The sequence below is a fragment of the Camponotus floridanus genome, unplaced genomic scaffold (genome assembly GCF_003227725.1).
Source record: "Camponotus floridanus strain SB8 unplaced genomic scaffold, Cflo_v7.5 scaffold9, whole genome shotgun sequence".
NCBI classification, from domain to species: domain Eukaryota; kingdom Metazoa; phylum Arthropoda; class Insecta; order Hymenoptera; family Formicidae; genus Camponotus; species Camponotus floridanus.
The window spans coordinates 1594623-1619033 of record NW_020229860.1 but is presented as its reverse complement, the minus strand read 5'-3'; the positions used below and the strand labels follow the sequence as shown (position 1 = coordinate 1619033).

At 35.6% G+C, this 24411-nt stretch overlaps 1 pseudogene; it reads left to right on the top strand.

Moving 5' to 3' along the window:
- The first annotated feature begins 18635 nt into the window (after positions 1 to 18635).
- LOC112639784 lies at positions 18636 to 21876 on the top strand (annotated as a pseudogene).
- Positions 21877 to 24411: the final 2535 nt, after the last annotated feature.

Below are 24411 nucleotides of genomic sequence, written 5' to 3'. Positions count from 1 at the left end.
AAAGTTCGCATAGGGGGATGCGGACGGAGGGTTTATGAATGTTTAATGACATTAAAATATTCACGGGAAATGCCATCGCCGCCGGGATTTCCACATTACGTATTTCGTGATAAAACTTCGCGTCACGTCACAACCGGCGCGCTCTTGGCGCGTCCAACTTTCGAGGAGCATTAATTTCACGCCTCGGTCAAATATACGACCAAATGCTCGGTTGCGCCTCGCCGTTTTTGCACGACGGTACCCAGCCGTTGTTCCAGTAAATATACGACAGCGCAAATCCGCCCACTAGTCATCCCTTCGGCGCCGTGAAGTTTCATCGTTCCTAGCATAGAAATGTTTTAATATTATTATATCATTGCGCACAGAGAGAAACAGAAAGAAACAAAGAGAGAGAGAGAGAGAGAGAAAGAGGGAGAGAGGGATTTTTGCATTAGAAAGATTTTCTAATAACTACTGATTGTTTTTTTTCGTATTCTTTAAAAATGATTATATCATTTAAAATTATATATTAATATTTTCTTTCCAAAAATTTGCAAATTATTACTTCCTAATTATTACGTGATCATTTAAATTGTACAATGTTAATTCACCAATGATTCTATCAAAATTCTAACATTTTATCAGAAGACTAACATTTATTTTTTATTATTTACTGCAATATATTTTGATACTTGGTACTTTAATTTATAATTAGTCGATTATATGTATTGCAAAAATAGTTTTATTTAATGTTGAAAAAAATTGAATTTGTATTTAATGTGAAAATTAAATTGTTACTAATTAAATTAGTTAAAGATTTAACTGATACACTTGCACATTATTTTCTCACATTTCTTTTCACATATAAATTCGATTTACAACAATCTCATATTTTCAGACTTTTGGATAACTGATAAAATATATATAAATTGTAAGAATTAACAAAAAAACAACAATAACACAGCAACATAATAACTTGGTCTATGCTATATTGTGCCTGGGGTATATTCAGCATCGATAAAATTCGTCGAGGGATAAAAAGTACAAAAAAGATAATAAGAAATAAATCTATGTCGTAAAAAGGAGAATTTTATTACATATTTAAAACAAACTTTTGTAAAACTTTTATGAAATTTTTATGAAGAAGTAATTACAAGAAAACAAGGGAAGCTTTATCGTTTAAAAAAACGAACTTTCGATAATTTAACTAACTTTTTATGATTAATATCCATGGAGATAATCATGAAATTAACGATATATTTTTATTGGATTAAAACACGGATACATCACGAATTATTTTTAAACGATATTTCAATAAATTCGATTGTTTCAATAAATTTGTAATTTGAATATAATCATAACTAATTTAAAATTGTAACTCAGATAAGATAAGTGATTTGTATGACTGTAATATTTGTAAAAGCGATCAAAGCGTTGAATATCAAAGAAATGAAATGAGTTTCGATTAATGTTATGATCGCTATACATTTATAATTATATTATAAACATATTAATTATAATAAGAATTATAATATATTAATTACAAAATTATAATATATTATAATTAACTATATAATGTATGTATATGTGTATAATTATGATATATTGTAACTGTATGTTAATTACATATTAATAATTAATATATAATTATATTATAATATTAATATATAATTAATACACTCACAAGATTTTACAGTCATAAGAATCATTTGGCTGACTACATCTGAATTACAATTTTAAGTTACGATTACATCTAAATTACGATTTACGATGACAATAAAAATCACAAGTACAAGTCTATATTGAAAGTATCCAAGAAAAATATATTTCACTATATATAAATGCAATATATCACGTCAGTAGTGCGAACATGCGACAGTTCTGTCAAATAAACTCCGCGCAACCATAGATGCAAGTATCACAAAGTGTAAGCTTCCACGGGAAAAGCATCATTTAAAGGTATTCGAAGCCTAGACTCTCCGATTTAATAACTATTCTGCCATTTCAACTTTGTCGTTTCATGTCAATAATCTTTTTTTCATCTATATTATAATGATTATTATAATATTCTTTTAAAAGGTATTGAAACAAATATGGCTGTATTATGCATGGATATACATTTATCGATACTAAGAATGTGCAATTCAAAAATATTTAATTTCTACATTCACAATACACAAAAAATATTAGTTTTAAATAAATTTATGAGATAACTTCTATACTGAACATTTATGGAAATTAGTTCTTATTTCTCTGTTTATCATGCCGACAAAGTTAATGTTGTAAGTTTCAGTTTTTATGTGTATGAGATCGATCCGGAGGTGAGGTTAAATTGGCGAACTTTCGCTATCAGATCAATACTATTGCAGAAGCATCTGACTACGGAATTTCGATGTAATCCGACAACAACTTCTAATTTTACTCTACTTCTTTGAGATTAAATAGTATAACGTGAATACGCGACCAACGTTTATCGTGTACACGTGTGCATCTTAAATATTTGGACGCTGATAAATTTGATTACACTATTTTTTATTTATTCAGCAAACCAAATATTTTACGCAAATGTACATATGTTAAATCAATAACGCGAAATCGGCGAAAAAAATGCACCATTCTAAATATGTATGTACGCGTTTATTATGCGACATATAAATTTTGCTGTATGCTTATCGAGAGCTATATTAAATATTTACAAAAAAGCACAGAATTTTTGCCAGCTATATTGCACAATGAAAAGAGAAAGAGAGATAGAGAACGTAAATAAACGTAATAAAATATCTCAAATGCTGTCGCGATATTATGATGATAATAACGGTATTTTTAATTTCACGCTGGTATTATTTTCGAGAACTATTTTACGGGCATTTACCCCCTGGTACCCTTCGGAAAAATCTCGATTTGCGTCAGCAGAACGCGTCTTATTTGTCATGGAATTTCGTCGGAATAAAATCTTTGCCGTCGTCGTCGTCGTCGTCGTCGTCGTCGTCAGTCACCAAGAAGATTACAACTGACGTCATAATGTTACCTCATGCGTGTCTCGGGACGTGGTTTCGCCGCTTTTAACGTCCTATTATCAATCTCTCGAAATGATTTCGCGCCCTTAGTTCCCGCAATGAAGGACGGAATATTCATGAGGCAATGAGAGCGGCACCGAGTCCTGTCAAGTCTTTTATGCAAGTCGTTCGACCGTCCACTTCACGATCCTTTGTTTAAGCGCGATAATTATTAATGGTATTTCGCGCTGTCGTCCGTGCTCTACCGCCTCGTTTTTCCGGATACCATCACTCGTCACTCGTCGGTGTCCCTCGCAGACGTGGAGTTCCTTCTGGTTCTCAGAAATAGAGCGGCGCGAGTTTTCTAAAGGTCTCGTTCTCTAGCTTTCTTGTTGGATGCTATAAATTATGGAAGAAAGTTTGAAAGAACAATGCGACCCCCTCCTTCCCGCGAGAGAGAAGAGTTAATTGAAAACTTGTGCATACAAACTGGATTTTGAACGGGAAGCTTATGCATACGCTTGCAAATCGATTAATATTGCGATATATATATATATGTACATATAAAAGAGCGACATACTTCGAGCGCATATATGTAATTTTCTGCGCTTTTGTGTGAATTGATTTAAAAAAAAAAAGAATTTTATTTGGGATGTTTCTCGTCATTTCATAACATATTGGCAATTTTCAATGAAAAATTGCGCATTTTGTGTAGAATAGTTTTGCATCGATTTTTATAAATGGTAGCGAAGTTGGAGTTTGGAGTTTGGAGATAATATTTGACAATTTATGACGGCGAATCACGCATCAATTGAATTTACCAAAATGTATGCATCGCTATTATTCAAAGGAACTGTCACACATTCAAAACATAATACGATTATATATCACATGATTATCTTGAGTTAAGTTATATAGAGGCATTTCCACGATATTGCTAATAAACAAAGCGTGTCGTGTATCGACATCATACTATTTAATAACCCCTTAATTCGGTAAACTCGAATCGAGTTTCATGTTTCATGTGGTAACTCACGATACGGATGTATGCGTAAACGATACGATTACATAAACGAGCAGATACGCGTAAACGGCTCTACAACGTTGTGCTACCATAGTATTTAATCATTCCCTTATCCGGCAAACTCAAATCGAGTTTCTCGCCGTAATTCGCGATAGAGACATATTCGATAACTATGCAGAATGGCCACGCTCAATGAAATTAACAGAGTTTATTATCCCGAAATATCTGTTGCCGGTACATAAATGAGAATAATAAATTTAAATCAGGATTTATTGAAGGAAATAAAATTAATTTAATTCGTAGGGATTATAGAAAATATGTAAAAAGTGATAATTATGTATTAATCTTATCGATAAAAGATTCGTATATAATTTTTATGCACACATGAAAATCCGGTTTTTAAAACTTTACGCGAAGAGTACGCGAATGTCAGAGAAAAAAAAAATACTTTAAAAGACGGAAATATACTCTGTCATTCTCTTGTGACGCGAGAATAAGATAATTATTACAATCAAGATACGACATATACGCGACTCTCCAATTTTCATCATAACTTGCAAAGTCTTGTAGAATCTCGTGACACAAGATCGCATGTGAAAACCCTATTACGAGGATAACACGCCGGATGGCAAATGGCATGTATGGAGGCGGGGGAGGCTCTCGTCGAGATCGTTCTTCGTCTTCAAGTGCTTCTCTAGGTAACTTTACAGAGGCGAAGGCCTGGAATCTGCCACACACAGACATATGCCATGCACCAATACACCTCGCCATATCAACTTTGAAGTGGGAACGCAATAAGGGAGAAGGTCGCCTGTTGTGGAAGGTTTTCATCGTAATTTCCGAGAGAGATTTTATTAGCTCTACGAGCTTTTCGCGAACGACGTAATGAATTAGCAAGTAGTACACTTAGTTGAATAAACGTAATATACCACAACATCGCTACATTACATTTAATTCCACATTTTAATTTATTAACAACGATGAAAACACACGATGCCGAATTATATTATTATTGTTTCGCAAATTAAGGATTGATTAAATCTATTAATATGCAAGAATAATACTATTTAATATTAATGATAAAAAAAAAAGATACGTCTAAAATAATTATTTTGTCTCTCTTTGAAACATATAGAAGTGGAATAGAATTTTTAATAAAAATTTAGATAGATCTCCCAGACGTATTGTAATCGTTATTTTTATAGCTCACTTTGATGTGTCTTTTTTTACAAGCAGCCTTCTTGAAATTACTAACCCCTATCTGTCCCTCATCGGTCCGAACAAACGCGTCTGTGTGTTGTCGCTCGCGAAACGCGCGATCGATCAATACTCCGAAAACCGGTGGAAGCGTGTCCTCGAAGGCCGTGACAGGAAAAAAAAACGATACCGATAACGAAAGAATCGACGGAGGGATGGGAAGAGTCGCTGGATGAGGGTGGTAGCGTCGGGAAGAAAAAAATGAATTATGCGGAGAATCGAAAATGCCGGTCACGATGGAAAGTCCGCGGTATTGTCCCGGCATCCTAGTCGTTTCCTTTCCACGCCGCGTTCCTGCATTCGCTCTGTTTTCTCTTTTCCCCCGTGCGCGAAGGGAGGACGCAAAAAGAGAAACGCAAAGAGCGCTTGTGATATATCGCGCGTATGTACGGGAGTCTTACGACGTCGTTTTCTGATGGATTACCTATTTCGCGCACTTCTATCGCTGTACGGAATTGGTCCGAGAATCGTGCATTCATAGTGTCGCCGACGACGAACGAAATACGCTTCCGCGTTGAATTACCAGCAATCCTATCCTCGAATGTTCCATAAATCTTGATGTTGACGGATTCGATGGATCCTTTTGCGTAAGAATCCTTTTACGTGGAAAAGCTCTGTACAGATCTATTGAGAAAAGAAATCTAGACAAAACATTGGCACATAAATAAATCTTTTAATTTGTAATCTTTTTGTCATCTTAAAATTAAATTTTTCATTTACTAAATCAAAAGTTAATACGCACGCTGATCACAAAAATATGCGGAACGTGTACCAGCAAAAGAATTTTTCGCGTGAAAAGAGAAGAGAAGAAAGAGAGTGTATGATTTGAAAAGTTAGTACCGGGATAATATAATATACAATCTCATCCTGATGGATGATCCGTTCGCTGTCATCTGGAAAAGCAGCCACAGGTCAAACACGTGTATTGCTTGGGAAAAAGGAAATTATTATTTTTAAAACGTAGGAAGAATAATATTTGATTCTCAAAATTATATAATTCTAATATTAAACTATATTTATTTTAAAATTGACATTTTCAGCGCGAATATATATAATTTTATCGTTCTGTTCATAGATTCTGTTTTCCTATTAGATGTCGCTTACAAGTTTATTAATTCGGATAAAATAAATTACTAAAACTTATAATCACAAGTGATTTGATTTTGCTTTGATTACAGTAGTACAAGCGTTTTCAAATCAACCAGTCTCCACAGTAGTACGAGCAAGAATGTGCGCGACATAAATAACACAAGCAAGTAACGTTCACGTAAAAACTACAACCATACGGTGATAAAGATAAATGAATTTTTCAATAAAAATTCCTTGAAAAATTGAATTTAAGTTTCCGTTGATTAAAACTTTTCAGTTTTCAGAAACATTTCGAACATTTTCTTAGAAGGTTTATATAACATTTCAAGATATACAGATACTCGAATCGATTTCAATAGATGAAGTAGTTATTAGCAATATTCATATAATGAAAATACTAAATCGACTTTCCCCTTACAGCTTTTCAAAACATGAAAAACTCTAGAACTTTTTAGAAGAAAAGGTCGAATATCGTTTTTAAGTCGACGCTGTAAAAATAGAGTACTAACTTTACGGAGAAGAACAATTCCAAAGTTGATTCCCGAAGAAACGATGAGGTCGGTTTGCCAATTAGTGTAGGGGACGAAGATGGAAGACGGTGGCCGGAAAGCAGAGCGCCGTATTTTCATTTGGCCGGATCGGGCTCGTCATCCGGCAGTTAATCCTGGTCGAGGGGACAAGCCCAGGGATGAACTAGTCGACGCAACGGGATCGTTAGTTTTAATCGTTCGACTGCTATTAGTTCGTGTCATTCTCCCTCCCCTCGCCTCCATCCGCTCCGATCCGATATCTCTCCTTGTTCACCGCTATTGCCTCTTCGTCACTCGCTTGTCGCTTCTTCCGCGGCCCGTCTTTTCTCTCTCGCTTCACCGAGTCGGGCTCTTCCTCTGCCTCGTTCGCTCCTTAACTGCGTACTCCCTGGTGCCCGGGCTCAGACGACATTATCGATGGCGGGCATTAAACGTCTTTTGCCTTTTCCACCCCCGCTTTCGCTGTCACCCGCGCACCGGCGCACATTCTCTTTCGTTTTATCCGGCTCGACGTTTTCGCTGGTGTCGCTTTAACGTGGATTTCCTACCCGGTGGCTTTTGATAACAGCACGGGTGGCAGCTTCTTCCGTGTTAAACGACGAAACCTAGGTCGCCGCTGAAAAATGAAGTGACTTGTGTATCCTGTTCTCGATAAGAGCGCTCACACGAATAGAGGCAACGTTCCTTTCTTTGCCCTCGTACATGAATAAGACTGAGAGCAAAAATTGAAAGCGCTGCACTACGTATATGTAATCAGTCTTTGACGATTTTAATTGAATTTTGATGACAGCGGACCGTCGACAAAAGTTCCACGATCGCACAAGAACGAAACGTTTTAGGCTCCAGCGCTCCTATATAAATAGAATCCGCTGGATACACACGAATAGCGAACAATGGCAATCATCCCGCACGAAAATCGAAAAAATGCAATTCCACGGTATTGTTCACCACACTATTACTGTCCCGAAAGGTGACAATAACGATTGTAATTGTTTCGCGAATTGGAATTGTTAAATGATTTTCTTATGCTCTTTTTCTCAATTATTTTCGTAGCCGATAAATATATAAATTTCACGTTTATAAACTTAAGATTCACTCGATCAATAACTCTCTCTTATTTAATAATTATTTCTTATCTCAAAAATATATTTCTTCGATTATATCTTGAAATATTTTATGACATATTACAATTCATTTGCGATAAAATCAATATTAATTATATGTATATATTAAACATTTTATTAATCGTACATTGTTCGACATTTTTCAAGATTTTACATTGACCTACATTATTGCAGGATTTATAAAAAAGTTTCTCCCTCTCTTATATTATGATCTTAGCATACATAATTTAGCAAAGAGATAGAATATCATTAATGCATTTGGCGAAAGCTCCTCTGAATTCCGTCGACGTCGACGTCGCAGTGGACTTAGCTATTTTAAAACAGTGAGCCTCTTACAATTGTGTCGAGTCCTTTGAAAGTGTACGTGTGAAAATCCGACCAATGTAGACGAGAGCTACGTGGCTACAAGCATTTTAATGCAAATGTACAATTCTCGACCTTCACATTTATGCGAAAACGGAAAACACTATTTTCGCAGTAAGATTCTAGCTTTATGGGTCACTAGCCGTCACTGTGATGGTAATTGAATTTGAAAAATAAATGCGATAGAGTTTCGACGATAATAGTAATTGATATTAGAATTAATTTTACTTTGTCGAGCTTAAATAAAAAATTAAATGAATATAATAATTATCATATTGGCATTATATTTTCGTGATAAATAGAAATTTTTTTACTAATTATATGTATAGCATTTCTTCGCTTAAAATGTATTTTGGTTTCATAGCAGTTTTTTTAGAAGCGTTCGTAGAAAGCAAAGATAAAACGTCAAATATTTAATACGTATTGTGGAAAATTCAATTCTACCATCTACGTTACAATGACTATTTACATGACCATACATGTTGCACACCTTCGTAATTCTACATTCCCAAATGAATTTGGGTTACCGAGAGAAACATTTTTCGGCCTATATACGTACATACCACGCTGCCGAAAATTTACGTTACAGATAACATTTTTTGCTCTGCTTATTTTATATTAAAGAAAATTGAAAAAAATTAGAGAAGTGCTCGTATAAAATATTAATTAAAAGAGGTATTTTTTTCATTTTTCTCTAACTTGAGGTAGCTGTTAAATGTGAGTATTAAAAATTTTTAAGAATATATATTTCTCGATATAATTGTGGGCGTAGCTGAGGATTATTCAGATGTCTCTTAACACGCGAACGTTGCGCGCGGGCCGAATGCTGGAATGAAACTTGAAGTATTAATCCCGTCTCGCGCGCGAGAAGGTATTGAAGAGCAGCCGGTGTGCCCAAGGAAAATTACACGAGCTAACACAAGGTAACGGAATCTTAATCTCGTTGGTCCCACCGCGCCGTACCGAACGGAGGAGAAAAAGAAAAAGAAGCAGCGGAAGAAGCGAGACAACCTGCTCTCTCGCCTGCCAACGAAGACTTGACGGGACAGCAGATGGCCATCTCGCAGATTTTCCACCTGGCGGCTCGCGCGCAGCCTTGGGGTGTAATTTCAGTAATTTAATTTCACGGCCTAATAGAGGAGCCCGGGATCGCAAAGAGACGAGGTACAGCTGGAACGGAAAGAAACGCGGTCGACGCGAAAAAGGAGAATTACAATTTAGAGAGGGAAACGTGGAGGCGGCACATCTGTTAATACTTTGAGAAAATTACTGTGTCGTTGCTTATGGTGATAAACTGTAGACGCAACGATGAGAGAAAAAGTTTCCTCCGTTCTTTTTAATTTTTGATCAGCTGCCTCGGGCTTTTCAGAAGCTACAAGTATCATAAAGAAAAATGATTGATATTCTTTTTAACAGGGAGATTTCAATATCTGCAATCTTTTTTAATTATTGTAACCGCGAATAATCGCGTAAAGGGAAGAGACCACTCGACGATGCTATTCGATAAAATATCAGATGCGATATAAATCTTTTATTGCATATTAAATATTGTTATGCAGTAGTGGAAAGTTCGTTTTTCGTGAAAGAATAAATTTTTACATCTGTATACGCGATATGATATATGTGTACACGTGTGCGTACGCCAGCAGTGTATCACCAGAAAAATTACCAACACACCGACACGTGTAACAGAACGCCATTGCTACCGTGTAAAAGCTATCTTCCACGAATGGATAAATCTCTAAATCTGTACGATATGATCTCTCCGTTTCGTAATACCCCGCTACCGTTATATATTACCGTAGCGAAAATAAACGCGACGGAAGGCAACACGGAAGGGGTGGTCGCGGTTTTTGTCCGCGACAAGCCGTCAGCTTTAACGATCGCGTAGAGGAGCGTCGGGCGCGCGTCCTGATTTCATTAACGGTTTTAAATACGGTCGGCGGGTAATTCTGTCTCTCGCGTAATGGAATGCAACTGTAAAGGTAGAAGAAAGGTACAATCTCCATGATTGAGAAGATAAACATTTACATTTTCTTTTTTTTTTTTTTTACGATCCCCATTTTACTCGTAATTGAATTTCATAAATCACTAAATATACTCCCTCCTTTTGATTTATTTAGTCCGTAAATCTTTCCATTTTATATACATTTGAACAGGGAGCACAAGCGGTTGTTATTATATAAAATCTGTGAATTATATAAAAAAATTTCATGCGCGCGGGGAGGTTAAATTTATGAGCATATAATTAGCATTTTTAGGAGCAATTAGTTGCGTATATGAATAAAGTACTCTTTTTAAGCTTGGTAAATAAATTACCCGGGCAAATTAAAAGCTCCTTGTTAAACGGAATACATTCCTAACTCCTTAATCTGATTAAGACAGATACACTTGTCTCTGCCCACCATTAACGTGCTCCTGACTACGCCTAGTTGGATATTCCGCGCGTACGATACATACTCCATAGTGGATACGGAGTGCTCTAAGCTCTGAAATATCACGACGCTCCGTCCCAAGTCGTCGAGACCGCTTGCAAATGATAGATATACGATGCACGAACGCACCATATATTCAACGTGCTCCGTATAATCTACTTTTCCTTAATTTATCTTACTCACACGTAACGCAACCGCGGCCATGCACTGGCGGCTGGTGGGCGCACACGTCCACGAGATACACTGTAATAGCGCTTCGAGCTATTACATTGAAAACTCTCGTAGAGTGTCAAGTATAATGGTATCGAAAAAAAATGTAATAACATAATTTATAATGATTCAGTCATTCACAGCGAATTATATCCGTTTAAATTCCGCAGTCCATCATCGATCAAATAGCGCACGATTTTAACAAATGAAAACGAGATTTAAAAAATATAAACATAAACTTTTCGATATCTGATCGTCTCTTTTATGTAATTGCGAATGTAATCGTCAAATAATAATACACGCGTACGTTTGTTGGTTACTCCTTGTGAATAAAAATTGTCTAATACAACGCGACCTAAACATATGCATTTATTTATTATTTTTCGCATCATCTGATGTATAGCGCTGATGAAAATAATAACGCAAAATTATCTCGCGATTTGGAGATATGCGGGTATTCTGTGTATATATCTATAGCATCTCATTGCCTCTGCTCCATTCGATTCCCTGCGAATCGATCGCGAATATCTATATAAACCGCTTACGGAGACGTGCATAAATCGCATTCCGGTCGCGTTTGCGTGCGGCACGCACCGTCGATTCTGCTATCCTGCGGCGGCGGTCGCGGCCGACAACGACCGCATCGTCAGGTTCGTATTATTAAACGATTCGGCCAATGGGTACAAATTGCACCCGGATTGCAGACGATCGCCTACGTAAAATGCGCGTTGCGTAACCGTGCCGATAACGCCGCCGTTCCCTCCTCTACGTGCGCATTTTATTAAAATTTCATTAAAAGCGCGCGAAATGACGCGGCGTATCGTCGAAATATATTCAAATTCGCCCTCCCGATTATCCCGACGATACACGCAGAAATGGTCAAAATTAAATCAGAATTACGATAAGAGTTACCTAAATATCGCTTTAATGTATCGGACGGATTTGTATGCCGCACGAAACACTCGCAGTAGTCATGTTTCCGCTGAAAGGCCTCGATAAACCGTTCGGAACATACGCCCACGCGCGTATTTTTCTCACAGCTACACAAATTTCATCCGGCAGTTCTGCCTCTCGCCGACAGGAAGCGGAATTCGATGCACACCGTTTACTCTGTACCGTTTATTCTGTCACATGTCAGTTGTTACCGAATAACGGATGATTGTTTTTCGAAATAAAATTTTCATGATGCCCCGACGATCCTAGTCTCGGATGCGTTGTCAATATTTAATCGCTCCAGAAACTGTTCTTCGTTTCGACGTTAGAAGAGATCGTGAGAAAACTGCCGTTTCTTATATATCTTTCGAGGCGCTTTATTTCGACGCGACAGCGCGAGCTCGCGCCGATGAAGCATTCGATCGATTCCCCGCTATTGTCGAACGTAATCACTGTTAATCTGATAACACATGTTAGGACAGTGTGCGAACCGTACGTCTCACGATCTTCCCTAACCGCTCGAATATGTAGGAACGGCAGGAATATCAGGAAGCATCCTACCGTTAAGAGAAGCGCAGCCTCGACACGTATCCTCGGTCACGTGGGGACGGTAGTGGAGCCCCGAATGCTCAGCGTTCTCTCTACGTGCGAACGTTTGCCAAAATGGTCAACGACGCCAATATTATCGTGAGTCACCCTTAACGAGCTGCTGGACCTCGTTCATGATAACGGCGAGCTTGTAAACCTTGTCGTGGTTGCGTCACGTATAAAGTATTTCTAATCATGTAGTTCTATGAGAAACTTACTCGTTACGTTTCTTGGAATTTTCAATCTTAGTTTTAGCAATTTAGTTATGTAATTATTGAAAAAGTGACAGATATAGCATAACTATCTTGATATTTAAATCTCGATATAAAGAATTATTATGCAGGCTTTTTGAATAAAATGTAAACATAATTAATTGAAATATAGATTTTTTATGGATTGAAATATTGAAAATGATCGAAAAATTATTACATCTAATTATCATATATTGATTATATCCAAGAAAAAGTAATGAAATTAAGTTGTGTTATATGAATATTAAAGGGAGGTTTAACATTAAATAATAATACGTCATCATAAACGATTTCGTTGATGATATCAGAAACAGATTAACGTGTTGCGTTGTCTCATGTACCAACCGAACAAGGTTGCACGGTGAACATACCAGAACGCACGATACAGTTTCATGTAACACGGTGGTTTGGTGCATTACAAGTTAATACATCAAATGGCGAATTATTTTCGGATTTGCGAGTAATTGCAGTTTGCAATCCGTACATGTATTGTATATACATACAAATTTATCATGATGCAGCTTTTAATTAATTAACACTCAAAACTCTCGCTTACTGTTAGATCCATGAAATGTTGCATCGTTTATTTCCGTGCAACAGCTAATTGCGTTCTCTATAAACCATACTGCATTCCAATAAATCATTTTTTCTATATCATTATATTCGCATAATGAATTCGCAATAAATAATTATTCTGGAAATCCTTTGTCAATTGAAGATCATTTTTAATATAATTTTGCGATCACGAAGTATATCAAACACATTGTATGTTCCGCATTTTCAAAATATATATTTAATTTAATCTTAACTTAATCTTACGATTTTTTATCGTTAAATACGCATAGGTAAATATCTTTTAACTCCATCAACGTAGAATCGCATAATGGTTCAACGGTGTACATCAACCTAACGTTGAAATGTAACTAATTAATGTCTCTGAAACAGTATCTCTCTTGACATGTACGTGCGAATCACAGATGGAAGGTGACGTAAACGCAGTAGAGTCGGCTGCAATTCCCGACAAGGAAATTTGCACTGAAATCGTAATATTGTTGTTCGTTGGAAGATCCCAATGTGTGATAATCTTGTCACGTATACGCGATTATATACGTCTAACGAATATTATCGATGACATACATCGTGCATACAACTTTTTGGAGTCAGAAAATTTAATCACGTAACTTCTTCATTTTTTTAATAATTTTATTTGACTCCATATTTATTTTTTCAATCCATTTATTCATGTTGTTAATTGTTATATAATATTTGGCATTTGTTTTAAGTACGTACATATATTTTCGTTAATAACATTTTCTGCATACATTTATACAATTTATGTCTTTATTACTCAGGTTGCACATTATATTATTATAACTTGATAATTGTTTTACCTCTTTTGTTAAATAAATTAAACAGTGATAAAACAATGAAAATAATATTATCGTCTTATAACACATTATTTCGCCTGCAATAAAAAAGATTATCAAATATTTTTATATACTGAAATCCATGTAAAATGCCTACACGAGAGTATATAATATTACTTTATCCTCTCTTCTAATGCAATTTTCGATTATCATAAACTTTTATTAATCTTACACGCACGCATGCCTCTAGTGTATCGCGATGATGAAGGCAGCCTAGCGACGTAGATCGACGGCAAACTATCCTTAGGTAGCGAAAAATGAAGTACGGCGTGTATCGTCTAGGTAAGGCGAGAGGAACGACACATAAATATGAGCACATATACGCGCGCGCGGATACATACCTATGTACTTATACACGACACGCCCGGAAAGAGCATACGATCGTAGCGGATAAAGGAAAACGGAGAGGGCAGAGAGACGAGATGAGGTATGGGTGGGTTAACAACGTGATCACGGTTCAAGCACTCCCACAGGATCGCCACATCAGCTAGCCGACTCACCCTTTCTCACCACCGTTATCCAACCTTTTCACCATCCGGTATTTTGCTTCCCCTTCTTCCCCATGTCTCTCCTCCTCCCCTCCGTACACTCTCCGGGATACATTCTCGTCCGTGGTCTGTCAAGATACTCCCGCGATCGTTTCCATCGATGCATACGCGACGCGCTTATATGCACGTGCGAACCTGCCATGTGCAGATCGCCAGTTGTCGATTAACGGTGGTATACCTCATGGTATACAGCGAAACGTAGCCCCGAAAACGCGGGCTTTTGGAAAAATGACGGGCCCTCCACCCCACCGATTCCACCGAATCGTGTATATTTCAATATTTCTCTTCCCCCGCTTTTTTTCTCTTCTTTTATTATGTCGTTTTTCAGGTCGCGCGAAATATTTTACTATTTTTTTTGGCTACCGAATACGCCGGACTGATGCAAAAAAAAATTCGCTTTATCGCGCGATACTTTGTAAAGATTGTCTCGTAATTTTTCGACATTAATAAATCGTATGCTTCTGTTGATGTTATAGGTCGTTACTTATTAAATCTTATCAGCTGATTCTGCTGTGCATCAACTTCGCTATTATTATTTCTGGGCAATTTCCTCTACATGCATAAACGATCCATTTGCTTTTATGTAAGCAAGTCATGTTTTCCACGTCGGTCTACACATATTAATTACTTGCTTTTTACATTTTTTTTCTCATTAATTCTACACGTATCTTTTAATTCATAAACGACATTCGTGCACGACGCGTTTAGGATATAATATCAACAACGATATTAAATACGTATGTAAACGCATAAGTATTTATAACACCTATAATTTGTTTGTACAATAATGCGTATATTTACTTGGCATTATGCATAAACGCGATAAAATAACAACAACGGTGCATTATGATTTTTGCCATCGACGTAAATACCATTAGCTCCGGCGGAAGTTATCCATAACGAAATTTCTCGATTAGTTTACGCCGTAGCCAAAGTTTGTCGATGCACGTTAATTGGCACCTCATCGTCACTATCGCCATTAAAGAAGGCTACTTGTAATGGTCGACGACCTGAAAATACGAGTCGAGATTTTCTCGTCGGTACTCCGAAAGAGTATCCATCCGAGCTCGCGAATGCAATTTCATTAGTCTAATGGATTTCGATGCTCGAAACGGTAATCTGCTATTTTTTGCGAACCGCGGCACGGAAAATTGGATAATTCATGGATTTGAAGTAATGAAAGGAAACATAACATGCGCGAGTGATCGAATAACTTTAAAAATTGATCCTACACAAATGCAAAAGAAAGAAAAATGAAAAAATAAAAATTAAACTAGTTAAAAAGAAAAAAAATAAAGCACACGACGAACGACGGATAGAACGATGAAATCCGGACAATTCAGGAACAACGCTATTACTCTATCACAATAGACTCATCGACTACGAGTTCTCTTAACGTGATGTCTTATAGGAGCGAACAAATTCGCACGAGATCGAAAGAGAACGTTTCGGCCCTTTTACCTCTCGATTAATCGACTGAAGACATTGGAGCCGTCGAGTGCTCTCTCGAAATGTCTTCGAGTCGTACGATAATGCATTAGCGTATTATGAGTTGATCCTAGGATTGCCAGACAGGAAAGGAGAATCAGGGAGAAAAACAGAATTTCGAATGATTATTAAACATACTATAATAAATATCATATGCGAGAATTAATGTAATGGAATATAATACGCTTGACTTTTTTATTTATATGTCGATTTTATATTAATCAGCTAATTTAAAAATTTAATTGCATTTCGGTGACGCATCGGCCACAATCGCCTTTTACATATTTTAGTCCTTTCGTTAATTAAACTTTGCGCGAGTGCGCAAATAAACCGAGTCTGAAATGTAGATTTCGCAGCATTGTCTCGTTATAACACGCACCAAGAGGAATAATTTACTTTTTTCAACAGCTTTGCGTATGTCGCGTCCAAGCTATATAATAGTTTATACTGCCTTTTCACACAGAACTTTACAGCTCGTAAACACGGGAACAAAACTGGTGTACGTGGCTGTCGGTTAATTTAGCAGGTTCTCGCGACACGGTACCGCTTGAGTGCGTGCATGCGTGCGTGCGTACGATCGCGTTCACGCCCTCGGCCTGCGTTATTTTGATGCTTGAATTTTTAGTATTGTGTCTGTCATAGAGTTCACATTCATACATAGAGATTAAACTCCCCAGAAATTAACCGAAAAATGCTCAATATAAGTGCTCAATTAACGCATTAGCACTGTTCAACATTTCAATCAAAATTAGAATCGAGGAGTTGAGCATAAAAAGAACATAAAAATAATAATAGTAAAATTTAAAAAAGACGCTAATTTATATTCAAATAAATTTTTCTTTACAATTTCAAAAATATAAAACATGAATAAAAGTATCATCTAAAAATGTTTTTTGAACACAAATTTTTAGATTAATCGTAATTGAAAAGCTGTAATAATTATTATCGAAAAAAACGTTTAATTTTACTCGATACCGATACACAAATAATATAGTAAATTGATCAAGAATATACAAGGATACAATTCGATAACTCGATACAATAAATTTTTGCTTTTAATTTTTTCTTCAGATTATTTTTCAATTATTTTACAAGTATATTTTCTTAAGATAATTACATACATTTCTACGATAACGCGGCGTATTGCTGGATTTAGAATTACGAGAGAAATCTGATGAACAAGCAGGTGCTCTGATCGATCCTGCGTGTCTCGTTTAAGTGGAGGACGTCGTTTTGGTGAAACCACATGGAGGGTGATCGAACCCAACAGAGACTAACGGAAGGAAAGTCCTCTTTACAATACATGGTACGGTACATTATGTACAAGAGATTGCAATGAGGAAATAAATCGCTCACTTTCCTTAATGATTCTCCGTGCTTCTCTCTGATAACACAGAAATTAAGGAAATGACATTAAAGTTAATGTATTGAAGTTAGTGCGTATTGATCACCATTATTTTGAGATAGCATCAGTCAACGAAGTTTCGTACATCAAATATTTCCTTTTCGCGTTTTAAATTTTCTCTCGTAAAAAAACTCGCGAAAAAAAATTGACGGAACACAGTGCAATGAAATTAATGAGAGAGGGTATAGACGAAAAGGGACAAATTACTTTTCTGGCAGACGTTCCATTTCACGCACAATTTAACCTCTGCGATCTCCGTAAAAGGCGTTTGCATGATTGCTTTGCTTGCAATATAGTTGAAAAGAAAACGATCAGCGGCAGGGAACGGCATCAAGCGAGCGCATCTCCCGCTCTGCTTTTACCTAATCACTTTTGTGATGGCTCGATTAATCTTTCTCCCTGACGAAATCAGAGCTGTTACTTAAATCGAGAATTTGTTTGAACAAAATACAGAATTACGTATGTATAGAAAATCCAAAGGCCTTTATGAGTGAAAAATATTATATTTAACCTCTTACATTTGTAATTAATCAATTAAAATTGTAATCATATATCAATAGATTCTCTAATATATTTTGTTAATTATTGTTAAATTTCAATAATTAAATTATGATTAAGATTTATAAGATATTTGTTTATTTTTTTTAAGCAATCGGAGACATAAACACAATATCATCATATGACCGACGTGAATAGTAAGAAAAAGTAAAATGACAAGATTTGTCGAATTCCTTGTAACAATGGAACCGTTACTTTTATAAATAGTTATGCTGCCGTTCTTCCTCTGCTGTTTATTTAAACTCGTCCACGAGCGATTGTTTTCAAGATGGAATTCACTTCATTTCACTTGAAAAGTGCTCGCGACCTTGGAAAACTGTCTATAATTTTTAAAATCAATTTGATTTACCTTTATTCAACATAAAAAATAAATGTTCTGAATCAATGATTCTTCTTCCTTTTGTCGTCATGTCATGCATTTATTACACGTGTAAACCTGAAAGAGTGTCTTTTTGATGTTGCGCCTCAGGATATTACTAAAGACTCGGTCACGATGAACGTAAATGTCATTATCTGTTATTGCATAAAAGAATACATGCCGTTATAAAAATCACGAATTACGAGAAATAATATTATATCATCGAAATATTATATCATCTGTTCTAAAATGAAGACGCAGAAAGACGAAATAGTTTGCAAGAAAAAAGATATTAGAATTTTAAATTAAATCTACATAATATATGTAGTGAATTATAGAATACATATATATACTTTATAATATTATTTTATTATTGCAATTTTTTTTATGTTATTATTCTGCGTTCTTGCGACTGACAGTTTTCACTTTACTCTGACAATTTTACTCGGCGAGTTTATTTCTACAACCATGATGAAAGCACTTCGTACAGGTTTTTTCTTTGGTTACACGTCGTGTCTCTTTCGTGCAGCTGGCACAGCATTTAAATACTTGATTGCGCGCGACCCTTTTTCCTTTGCTCGCCTTTGCGCTTGTTGTAATCTCTGTCTTTATTTTTGGTCATTGCGAGAACTACTGACGGTAACATACGCGACGGTGTGACGAAAATAAGCTAATTACGCATGTTAAAAATCTTTTTCGGATCCGCAGCGGTGAACTTGATGCTATGAATTACGAAATTTATTGCGTAATTTTCCCGATTTATTATCATAAATACATAGATTGTCGTTGAATTAGTAATTAAGATACAGCGCAGAAATAACGAAGCAATATAAGATACATTATGTTCCACAAGTAGAATTTTATTTCATTTACCATATTTTTATATTTAATCCTTATTACTATATTTTTATATTTAATCATTATTAAATCCTTATTACTGTAATAAGAGGGCATTAATGCATAGGGCATTAATATATTATGTAATGCATTCAGAGTCATATAAAACGGATCACAGAAAGGCGATTTGTGGTGCATTAAAACTTATGAAAAATATAATCTGTAGCCTGTCGACACATTTCGATATTTCGCGAGAGTAGTTTAAGTTGCTCGTCGCTTCGTTTATGGTTTATTATCTTGATGAATCGCCTCTTCGGCTTATTTACTTTTCTAACTATTTGACGCGGTTGCTGGCCGCGAACACTACGAATGATCTTCAGTAGACTTCAAGTCTCGCTAAGATCCTGTCGAAGTGACTCTCCCTGTGTCGTCCTGGACGAGGTAACGAATCCTTGGGGAGTCAAAGTCAAGCGCGTCAAGATGTGAATATTTATTTTTCTCGATACTTTAGTTTAGCACATCGCGACTGTACGAGCGAGTGTACTTTCCCTTCATTACCGGCTCGCGTAATTAATTTGTTCATTACTTGAGATGACGGAGAGAAATAGAGAAATATTATTACGCGAATTAATTTCTACTACTTGCTTCGCAAAATATACCATGCGAAATTGCGCTTTAATATCGCGCTGGCGAGTTTTTCACTTAAAGTATTAAGAACAGTTTGCTCAAGTTTAAATGTTTGTATTTTTAATACGAAATTCACCTTATTCGCAACATTCCCGTTCGCACGGAAACGAAAAAAGTTATTATTACGGGCAACAGTGACTAATGGAAATCTAAAATCGTTTGATTGTGCTGCATTATGCAGGCGTCGTGTAAAGTGATCCGATAAAAATAATGCGCTAACGAAAATGTATTTCAATCGGGAGGAGTGTGGAGGAGGAGGGGGGGAGAGAGAGAAAAAGGGAGAAAAAAAGATAGAATTCACAGCGCGATTTAAAATTTAAATGTTCACCGAATTTGCGTTCGCGTAAAACAAGTCGGCGGTTGTTTATTTGCTTGCTGTGTATCCGATAAAATTTCACAGACGGACAGAGAACGAATCGATACGTTTATAGATTGCATTTATTTACATCGACGAAGAGAGTTATTAAGGAGTAATTACATTACGGTTGTATGCATTATACCATCGTGGCAATATCACCATTTCGATATTAGCTCTTTGCGCTCATCATAATGGTCTTGCCCCACGTTCATAATAATATTGCATGTGTATATTTTACTCATCCAGCGAGAAATTATTGTAATTTGTAAAGAATATTTACATATCAAATTTTTACGAAATAATATACGTAATGGAAAGTGATTATTATATTGTAAAAATGTGACAGTATTTAGCTATCTTATTAATTTATGAAAATAAATTATTCAGAATATTATGCTATTTTTCTAAATTTATTTTGGAGCGCAAGGGATTAATAGTGATAATTCAAGCGTATTTATCCTAAGAGATCATACAATCTGTAACGGAGTCTCTTGTCGCAGCTCACACGATTGCGCTCGCATGCTCAATCATGAATTCCCGATCCTTGCGACTGCCCGAAACGGATATCTAACGGATGCCTCTGCTTCAGAAAGGACATTCGACTTCCGGTGCAACTTCAACGAGCTATGACCATGGAGGCGGAAGCTTCGAGGGAGGCGAGGACCAAAGTGATTGCGGCGGAAAGCGAAATGCGAGCTTCCCATTCCCTGAAAGAGGCCAACGATGTCATTTCCACGAGTCCTGCTGTCCCAGGTATGCATACATGTTCGTATTTCATTCCTTGCAACCAGACGCTAATTGACAAATGCTATTAATTATCGAAAATTGTACTTTATTTTGTGGTTTCGTCTTATTACATTTCACTTTCGTAATATTAATATTACGAGCTATTCGTGAGATGCATTATTAATTAATATTAATGAACAAAAATTAATATTTAATCTCAGCTATATTATAATTTTTCAATTATCGGAAAATTCTACATATATTCTAAAATTGAATATAATTTTAATTATTTACTGCATTGAGAGAGAAAAAAGTTTAACACTTTGTCTTGTGAAGCTTTTTATGACAAAAAAATTTCAAACGTTACTATAGAAAATTCTACAAAAAGCATAGGACTCTGATTATTCATATTAAACACAATATTCGATACGCATAGTTTGGAAATAAAAAAATTCTTGAATCGAATGTCATAATTAAAATATAATATGAATGTAAAAGATAATACATTATATTCTTAATGTTATTGCGGGCAGCTGCGATATCTACAAACTTTGCAATATAAACAATATATTCGGTAAGAATTCAACAATCGTATTCTCATTGTCCATTGAGTTCCTGACGCCTTTATTCATCTCTAGCTTGCGTACTTATCAAGAAATTGTGCAGATGGCATGATTCTTACATAAAACAGAGGATAAATATTAAAAATGATGATTCTCTCTTTTATTGCTAGAACAAGATAATTATATTTCTAGCATAAAGATAATACTATGTTATTATTTTGAAAGCAACTCCAATGTAAGAAAAATAATTGGAAAAATTATACGACTAATTTATTATTTTATAATATCACATATATAAGTTATATTTACATGTACATATAATCTATATCTTATTTTTGACGTTTTATAAGATCTGAATAAATTTAATATTAATATATTAATTAAAAATTAATTTAATTTTGATTTTTTAATGACAAAAGTTAAGAAGACTAGCTATAGATTTTATGCATCTTTTCTCTTTTAATATTCAATATATAAATAACTTTGTAAAAATACTTTATGTCAAACATTTAATATTTTTTATTATAATCTTTGTTTTTTTTACGAAATTGGAAAACCAATTAAAAACTATTTATAATAAAAAGTATTAAGTTTTATATGATAAAGTATTTTTCTATTAACTAAATTAATTACGCAGTTCTCATGATTCAATTCGCCGCAAATGGAGTTTGGATAAATATGTGTTCTGATAAGATCGTTTTCAAAGCACATCTTCGTTTAACTAAATTCACTGACCCTCGTGTGCAAACAGTACCAGTGCACCACATCAGATATTATACATGTATTTTCCCACGTAGGATAGGGAAATAGTGCAACTGCTCGACTGGTTAACGAGTTTACGATCACCATTATCGTGATTTACATACGTTCCGTTTATTATTGCATCTCTCTTTCCGTTTAGCGTTTAGCTCTAACTATCGTAAAGTTCCCTTAAAACCCTCATTCGTCAAATTTTTTTATATATCTCCCATTCACCACTTAACATTTCCAGCATTCTGTGGTTTTTACGCTCAACTACATTAGCTACATTTTAACTCTAGTTTTTTTTTCTTTTAAGATTTAAAACTAGAATTTTAGAGGAGAATCTGTTAAAACGTGAAAAGAGCTAATGAAATCAAATACAAAGTATTATACGTGGTGTAAATATTAAAATTTAAATATTTTCTCTTTATTTTTAAATGAAAAATAACATATTTTCTAAATAAAAAAAAAAAATGTGTATTATTATATCTTTATCGATAAAAGTTAAGCTTAAATAAGATTTTACAATTTACCAATAATTAAAATTCAACATAAAATCGACATTTTAAAAGTAAAGTTTGCTTGAAAGTTAGAAACTCAATATATCCGCGGTACGCAACATATTAAAAGGTTAAACGTATTAGTTGCTCGTAGTTTTGTTACTTTATTTTATTTCGGACATTCGTTTCGACATCGGTTTTTATTCCCTAGAGTGCACAGATTTTTTCAAGATTGCTGTTCGTGACGCGATTTACCGACATTTATTGCTCGGGGAAAACCGCATGTCAAGTCTTTCACTTCTTTTTTTTTTTTTTAAGTTGCTGCATCACAAATTCGAAAGGATATGACGATGCACAAAATTGACGTGCGCCGTAGATCTTTTTTGAACATAACGTAGTAGAAGGACACTCGCAAGCGGTTTTGTCCGACGTGCATTCGATTATCCTCGTAAAGGGAAATGCTATTATTCGTCAAACGCAAAATTTGATTGCAAGAAACGGAGCGCTTAATAGTAATAATCTTCGTTCTTTTACATTTTTTCACATACACAAATATTTCTCTTTCTCTTTATCTCTCTTTTTCTTTCCTGCTTTCGATATTAATAAAAATAAAATATTTAAAAAAAGTTCATAATAAAATTATATTCGTATTTTTAATCGTGTAATTTGTAAGTGGCGAAAGAGAAGAGAGATATTATATCCAGATAATCGTTTCACGAATATTTGAAAAGCAGATAAAGATTAATTATCCAATAGTTCATCGAAGCGTGCAAAGTTTCGTGCGCGCGAACGTGGTCTACTTCATAAATTCTCGCACCGTATTCCATAATTTCCAAAACGTTTCGACGCGTTTCCATTTAATCGCGATAAACAATGCACGGTTCGGGGAAGCGATTCTGTGTACTTGTCTATGTACACTTCGCTATGTGTACTTTTGCGGGATTTGCCACCCAGAGAACACTAATCGCGCAATGTAGAAATTCAGTGGAGAGAGCAGAGAGAGAGAGAGAGAGAGAGAGAGAGAGGGAGGGAGAGAGAGAGAGAGAGAGGGAGGGAGAGAGAGAGAGAGAGAAGGGATTGCATTATGCTAACGATATTCGACAAAATGAATGGCCTGTCCGCGCAAAAAGGCAACCGTGTCATATATTAAAGAAATCCTCTCTCCTACCCTTAGTGCATTCGATCCTCCGCACAAATATTCATCTCGAGGAGGGTGAATTCCGTTCCTGCCTCCCCATCCTGGAGTCACATTCAATGGGGAGACGAGTATTCAACAAACGCGATAACTTTGTTCCTAGCCGACCTGCCTCACAGTACCCCAGCATGCCGACCGTTTTTATCCGGTTTAGTCGGTGCATCCCCGAGTACGAGGAATACCAACCAATTAAAAGAACAATAGAGCCTGCAAATACCATTGTCGTACGCGCGCTCCCCAT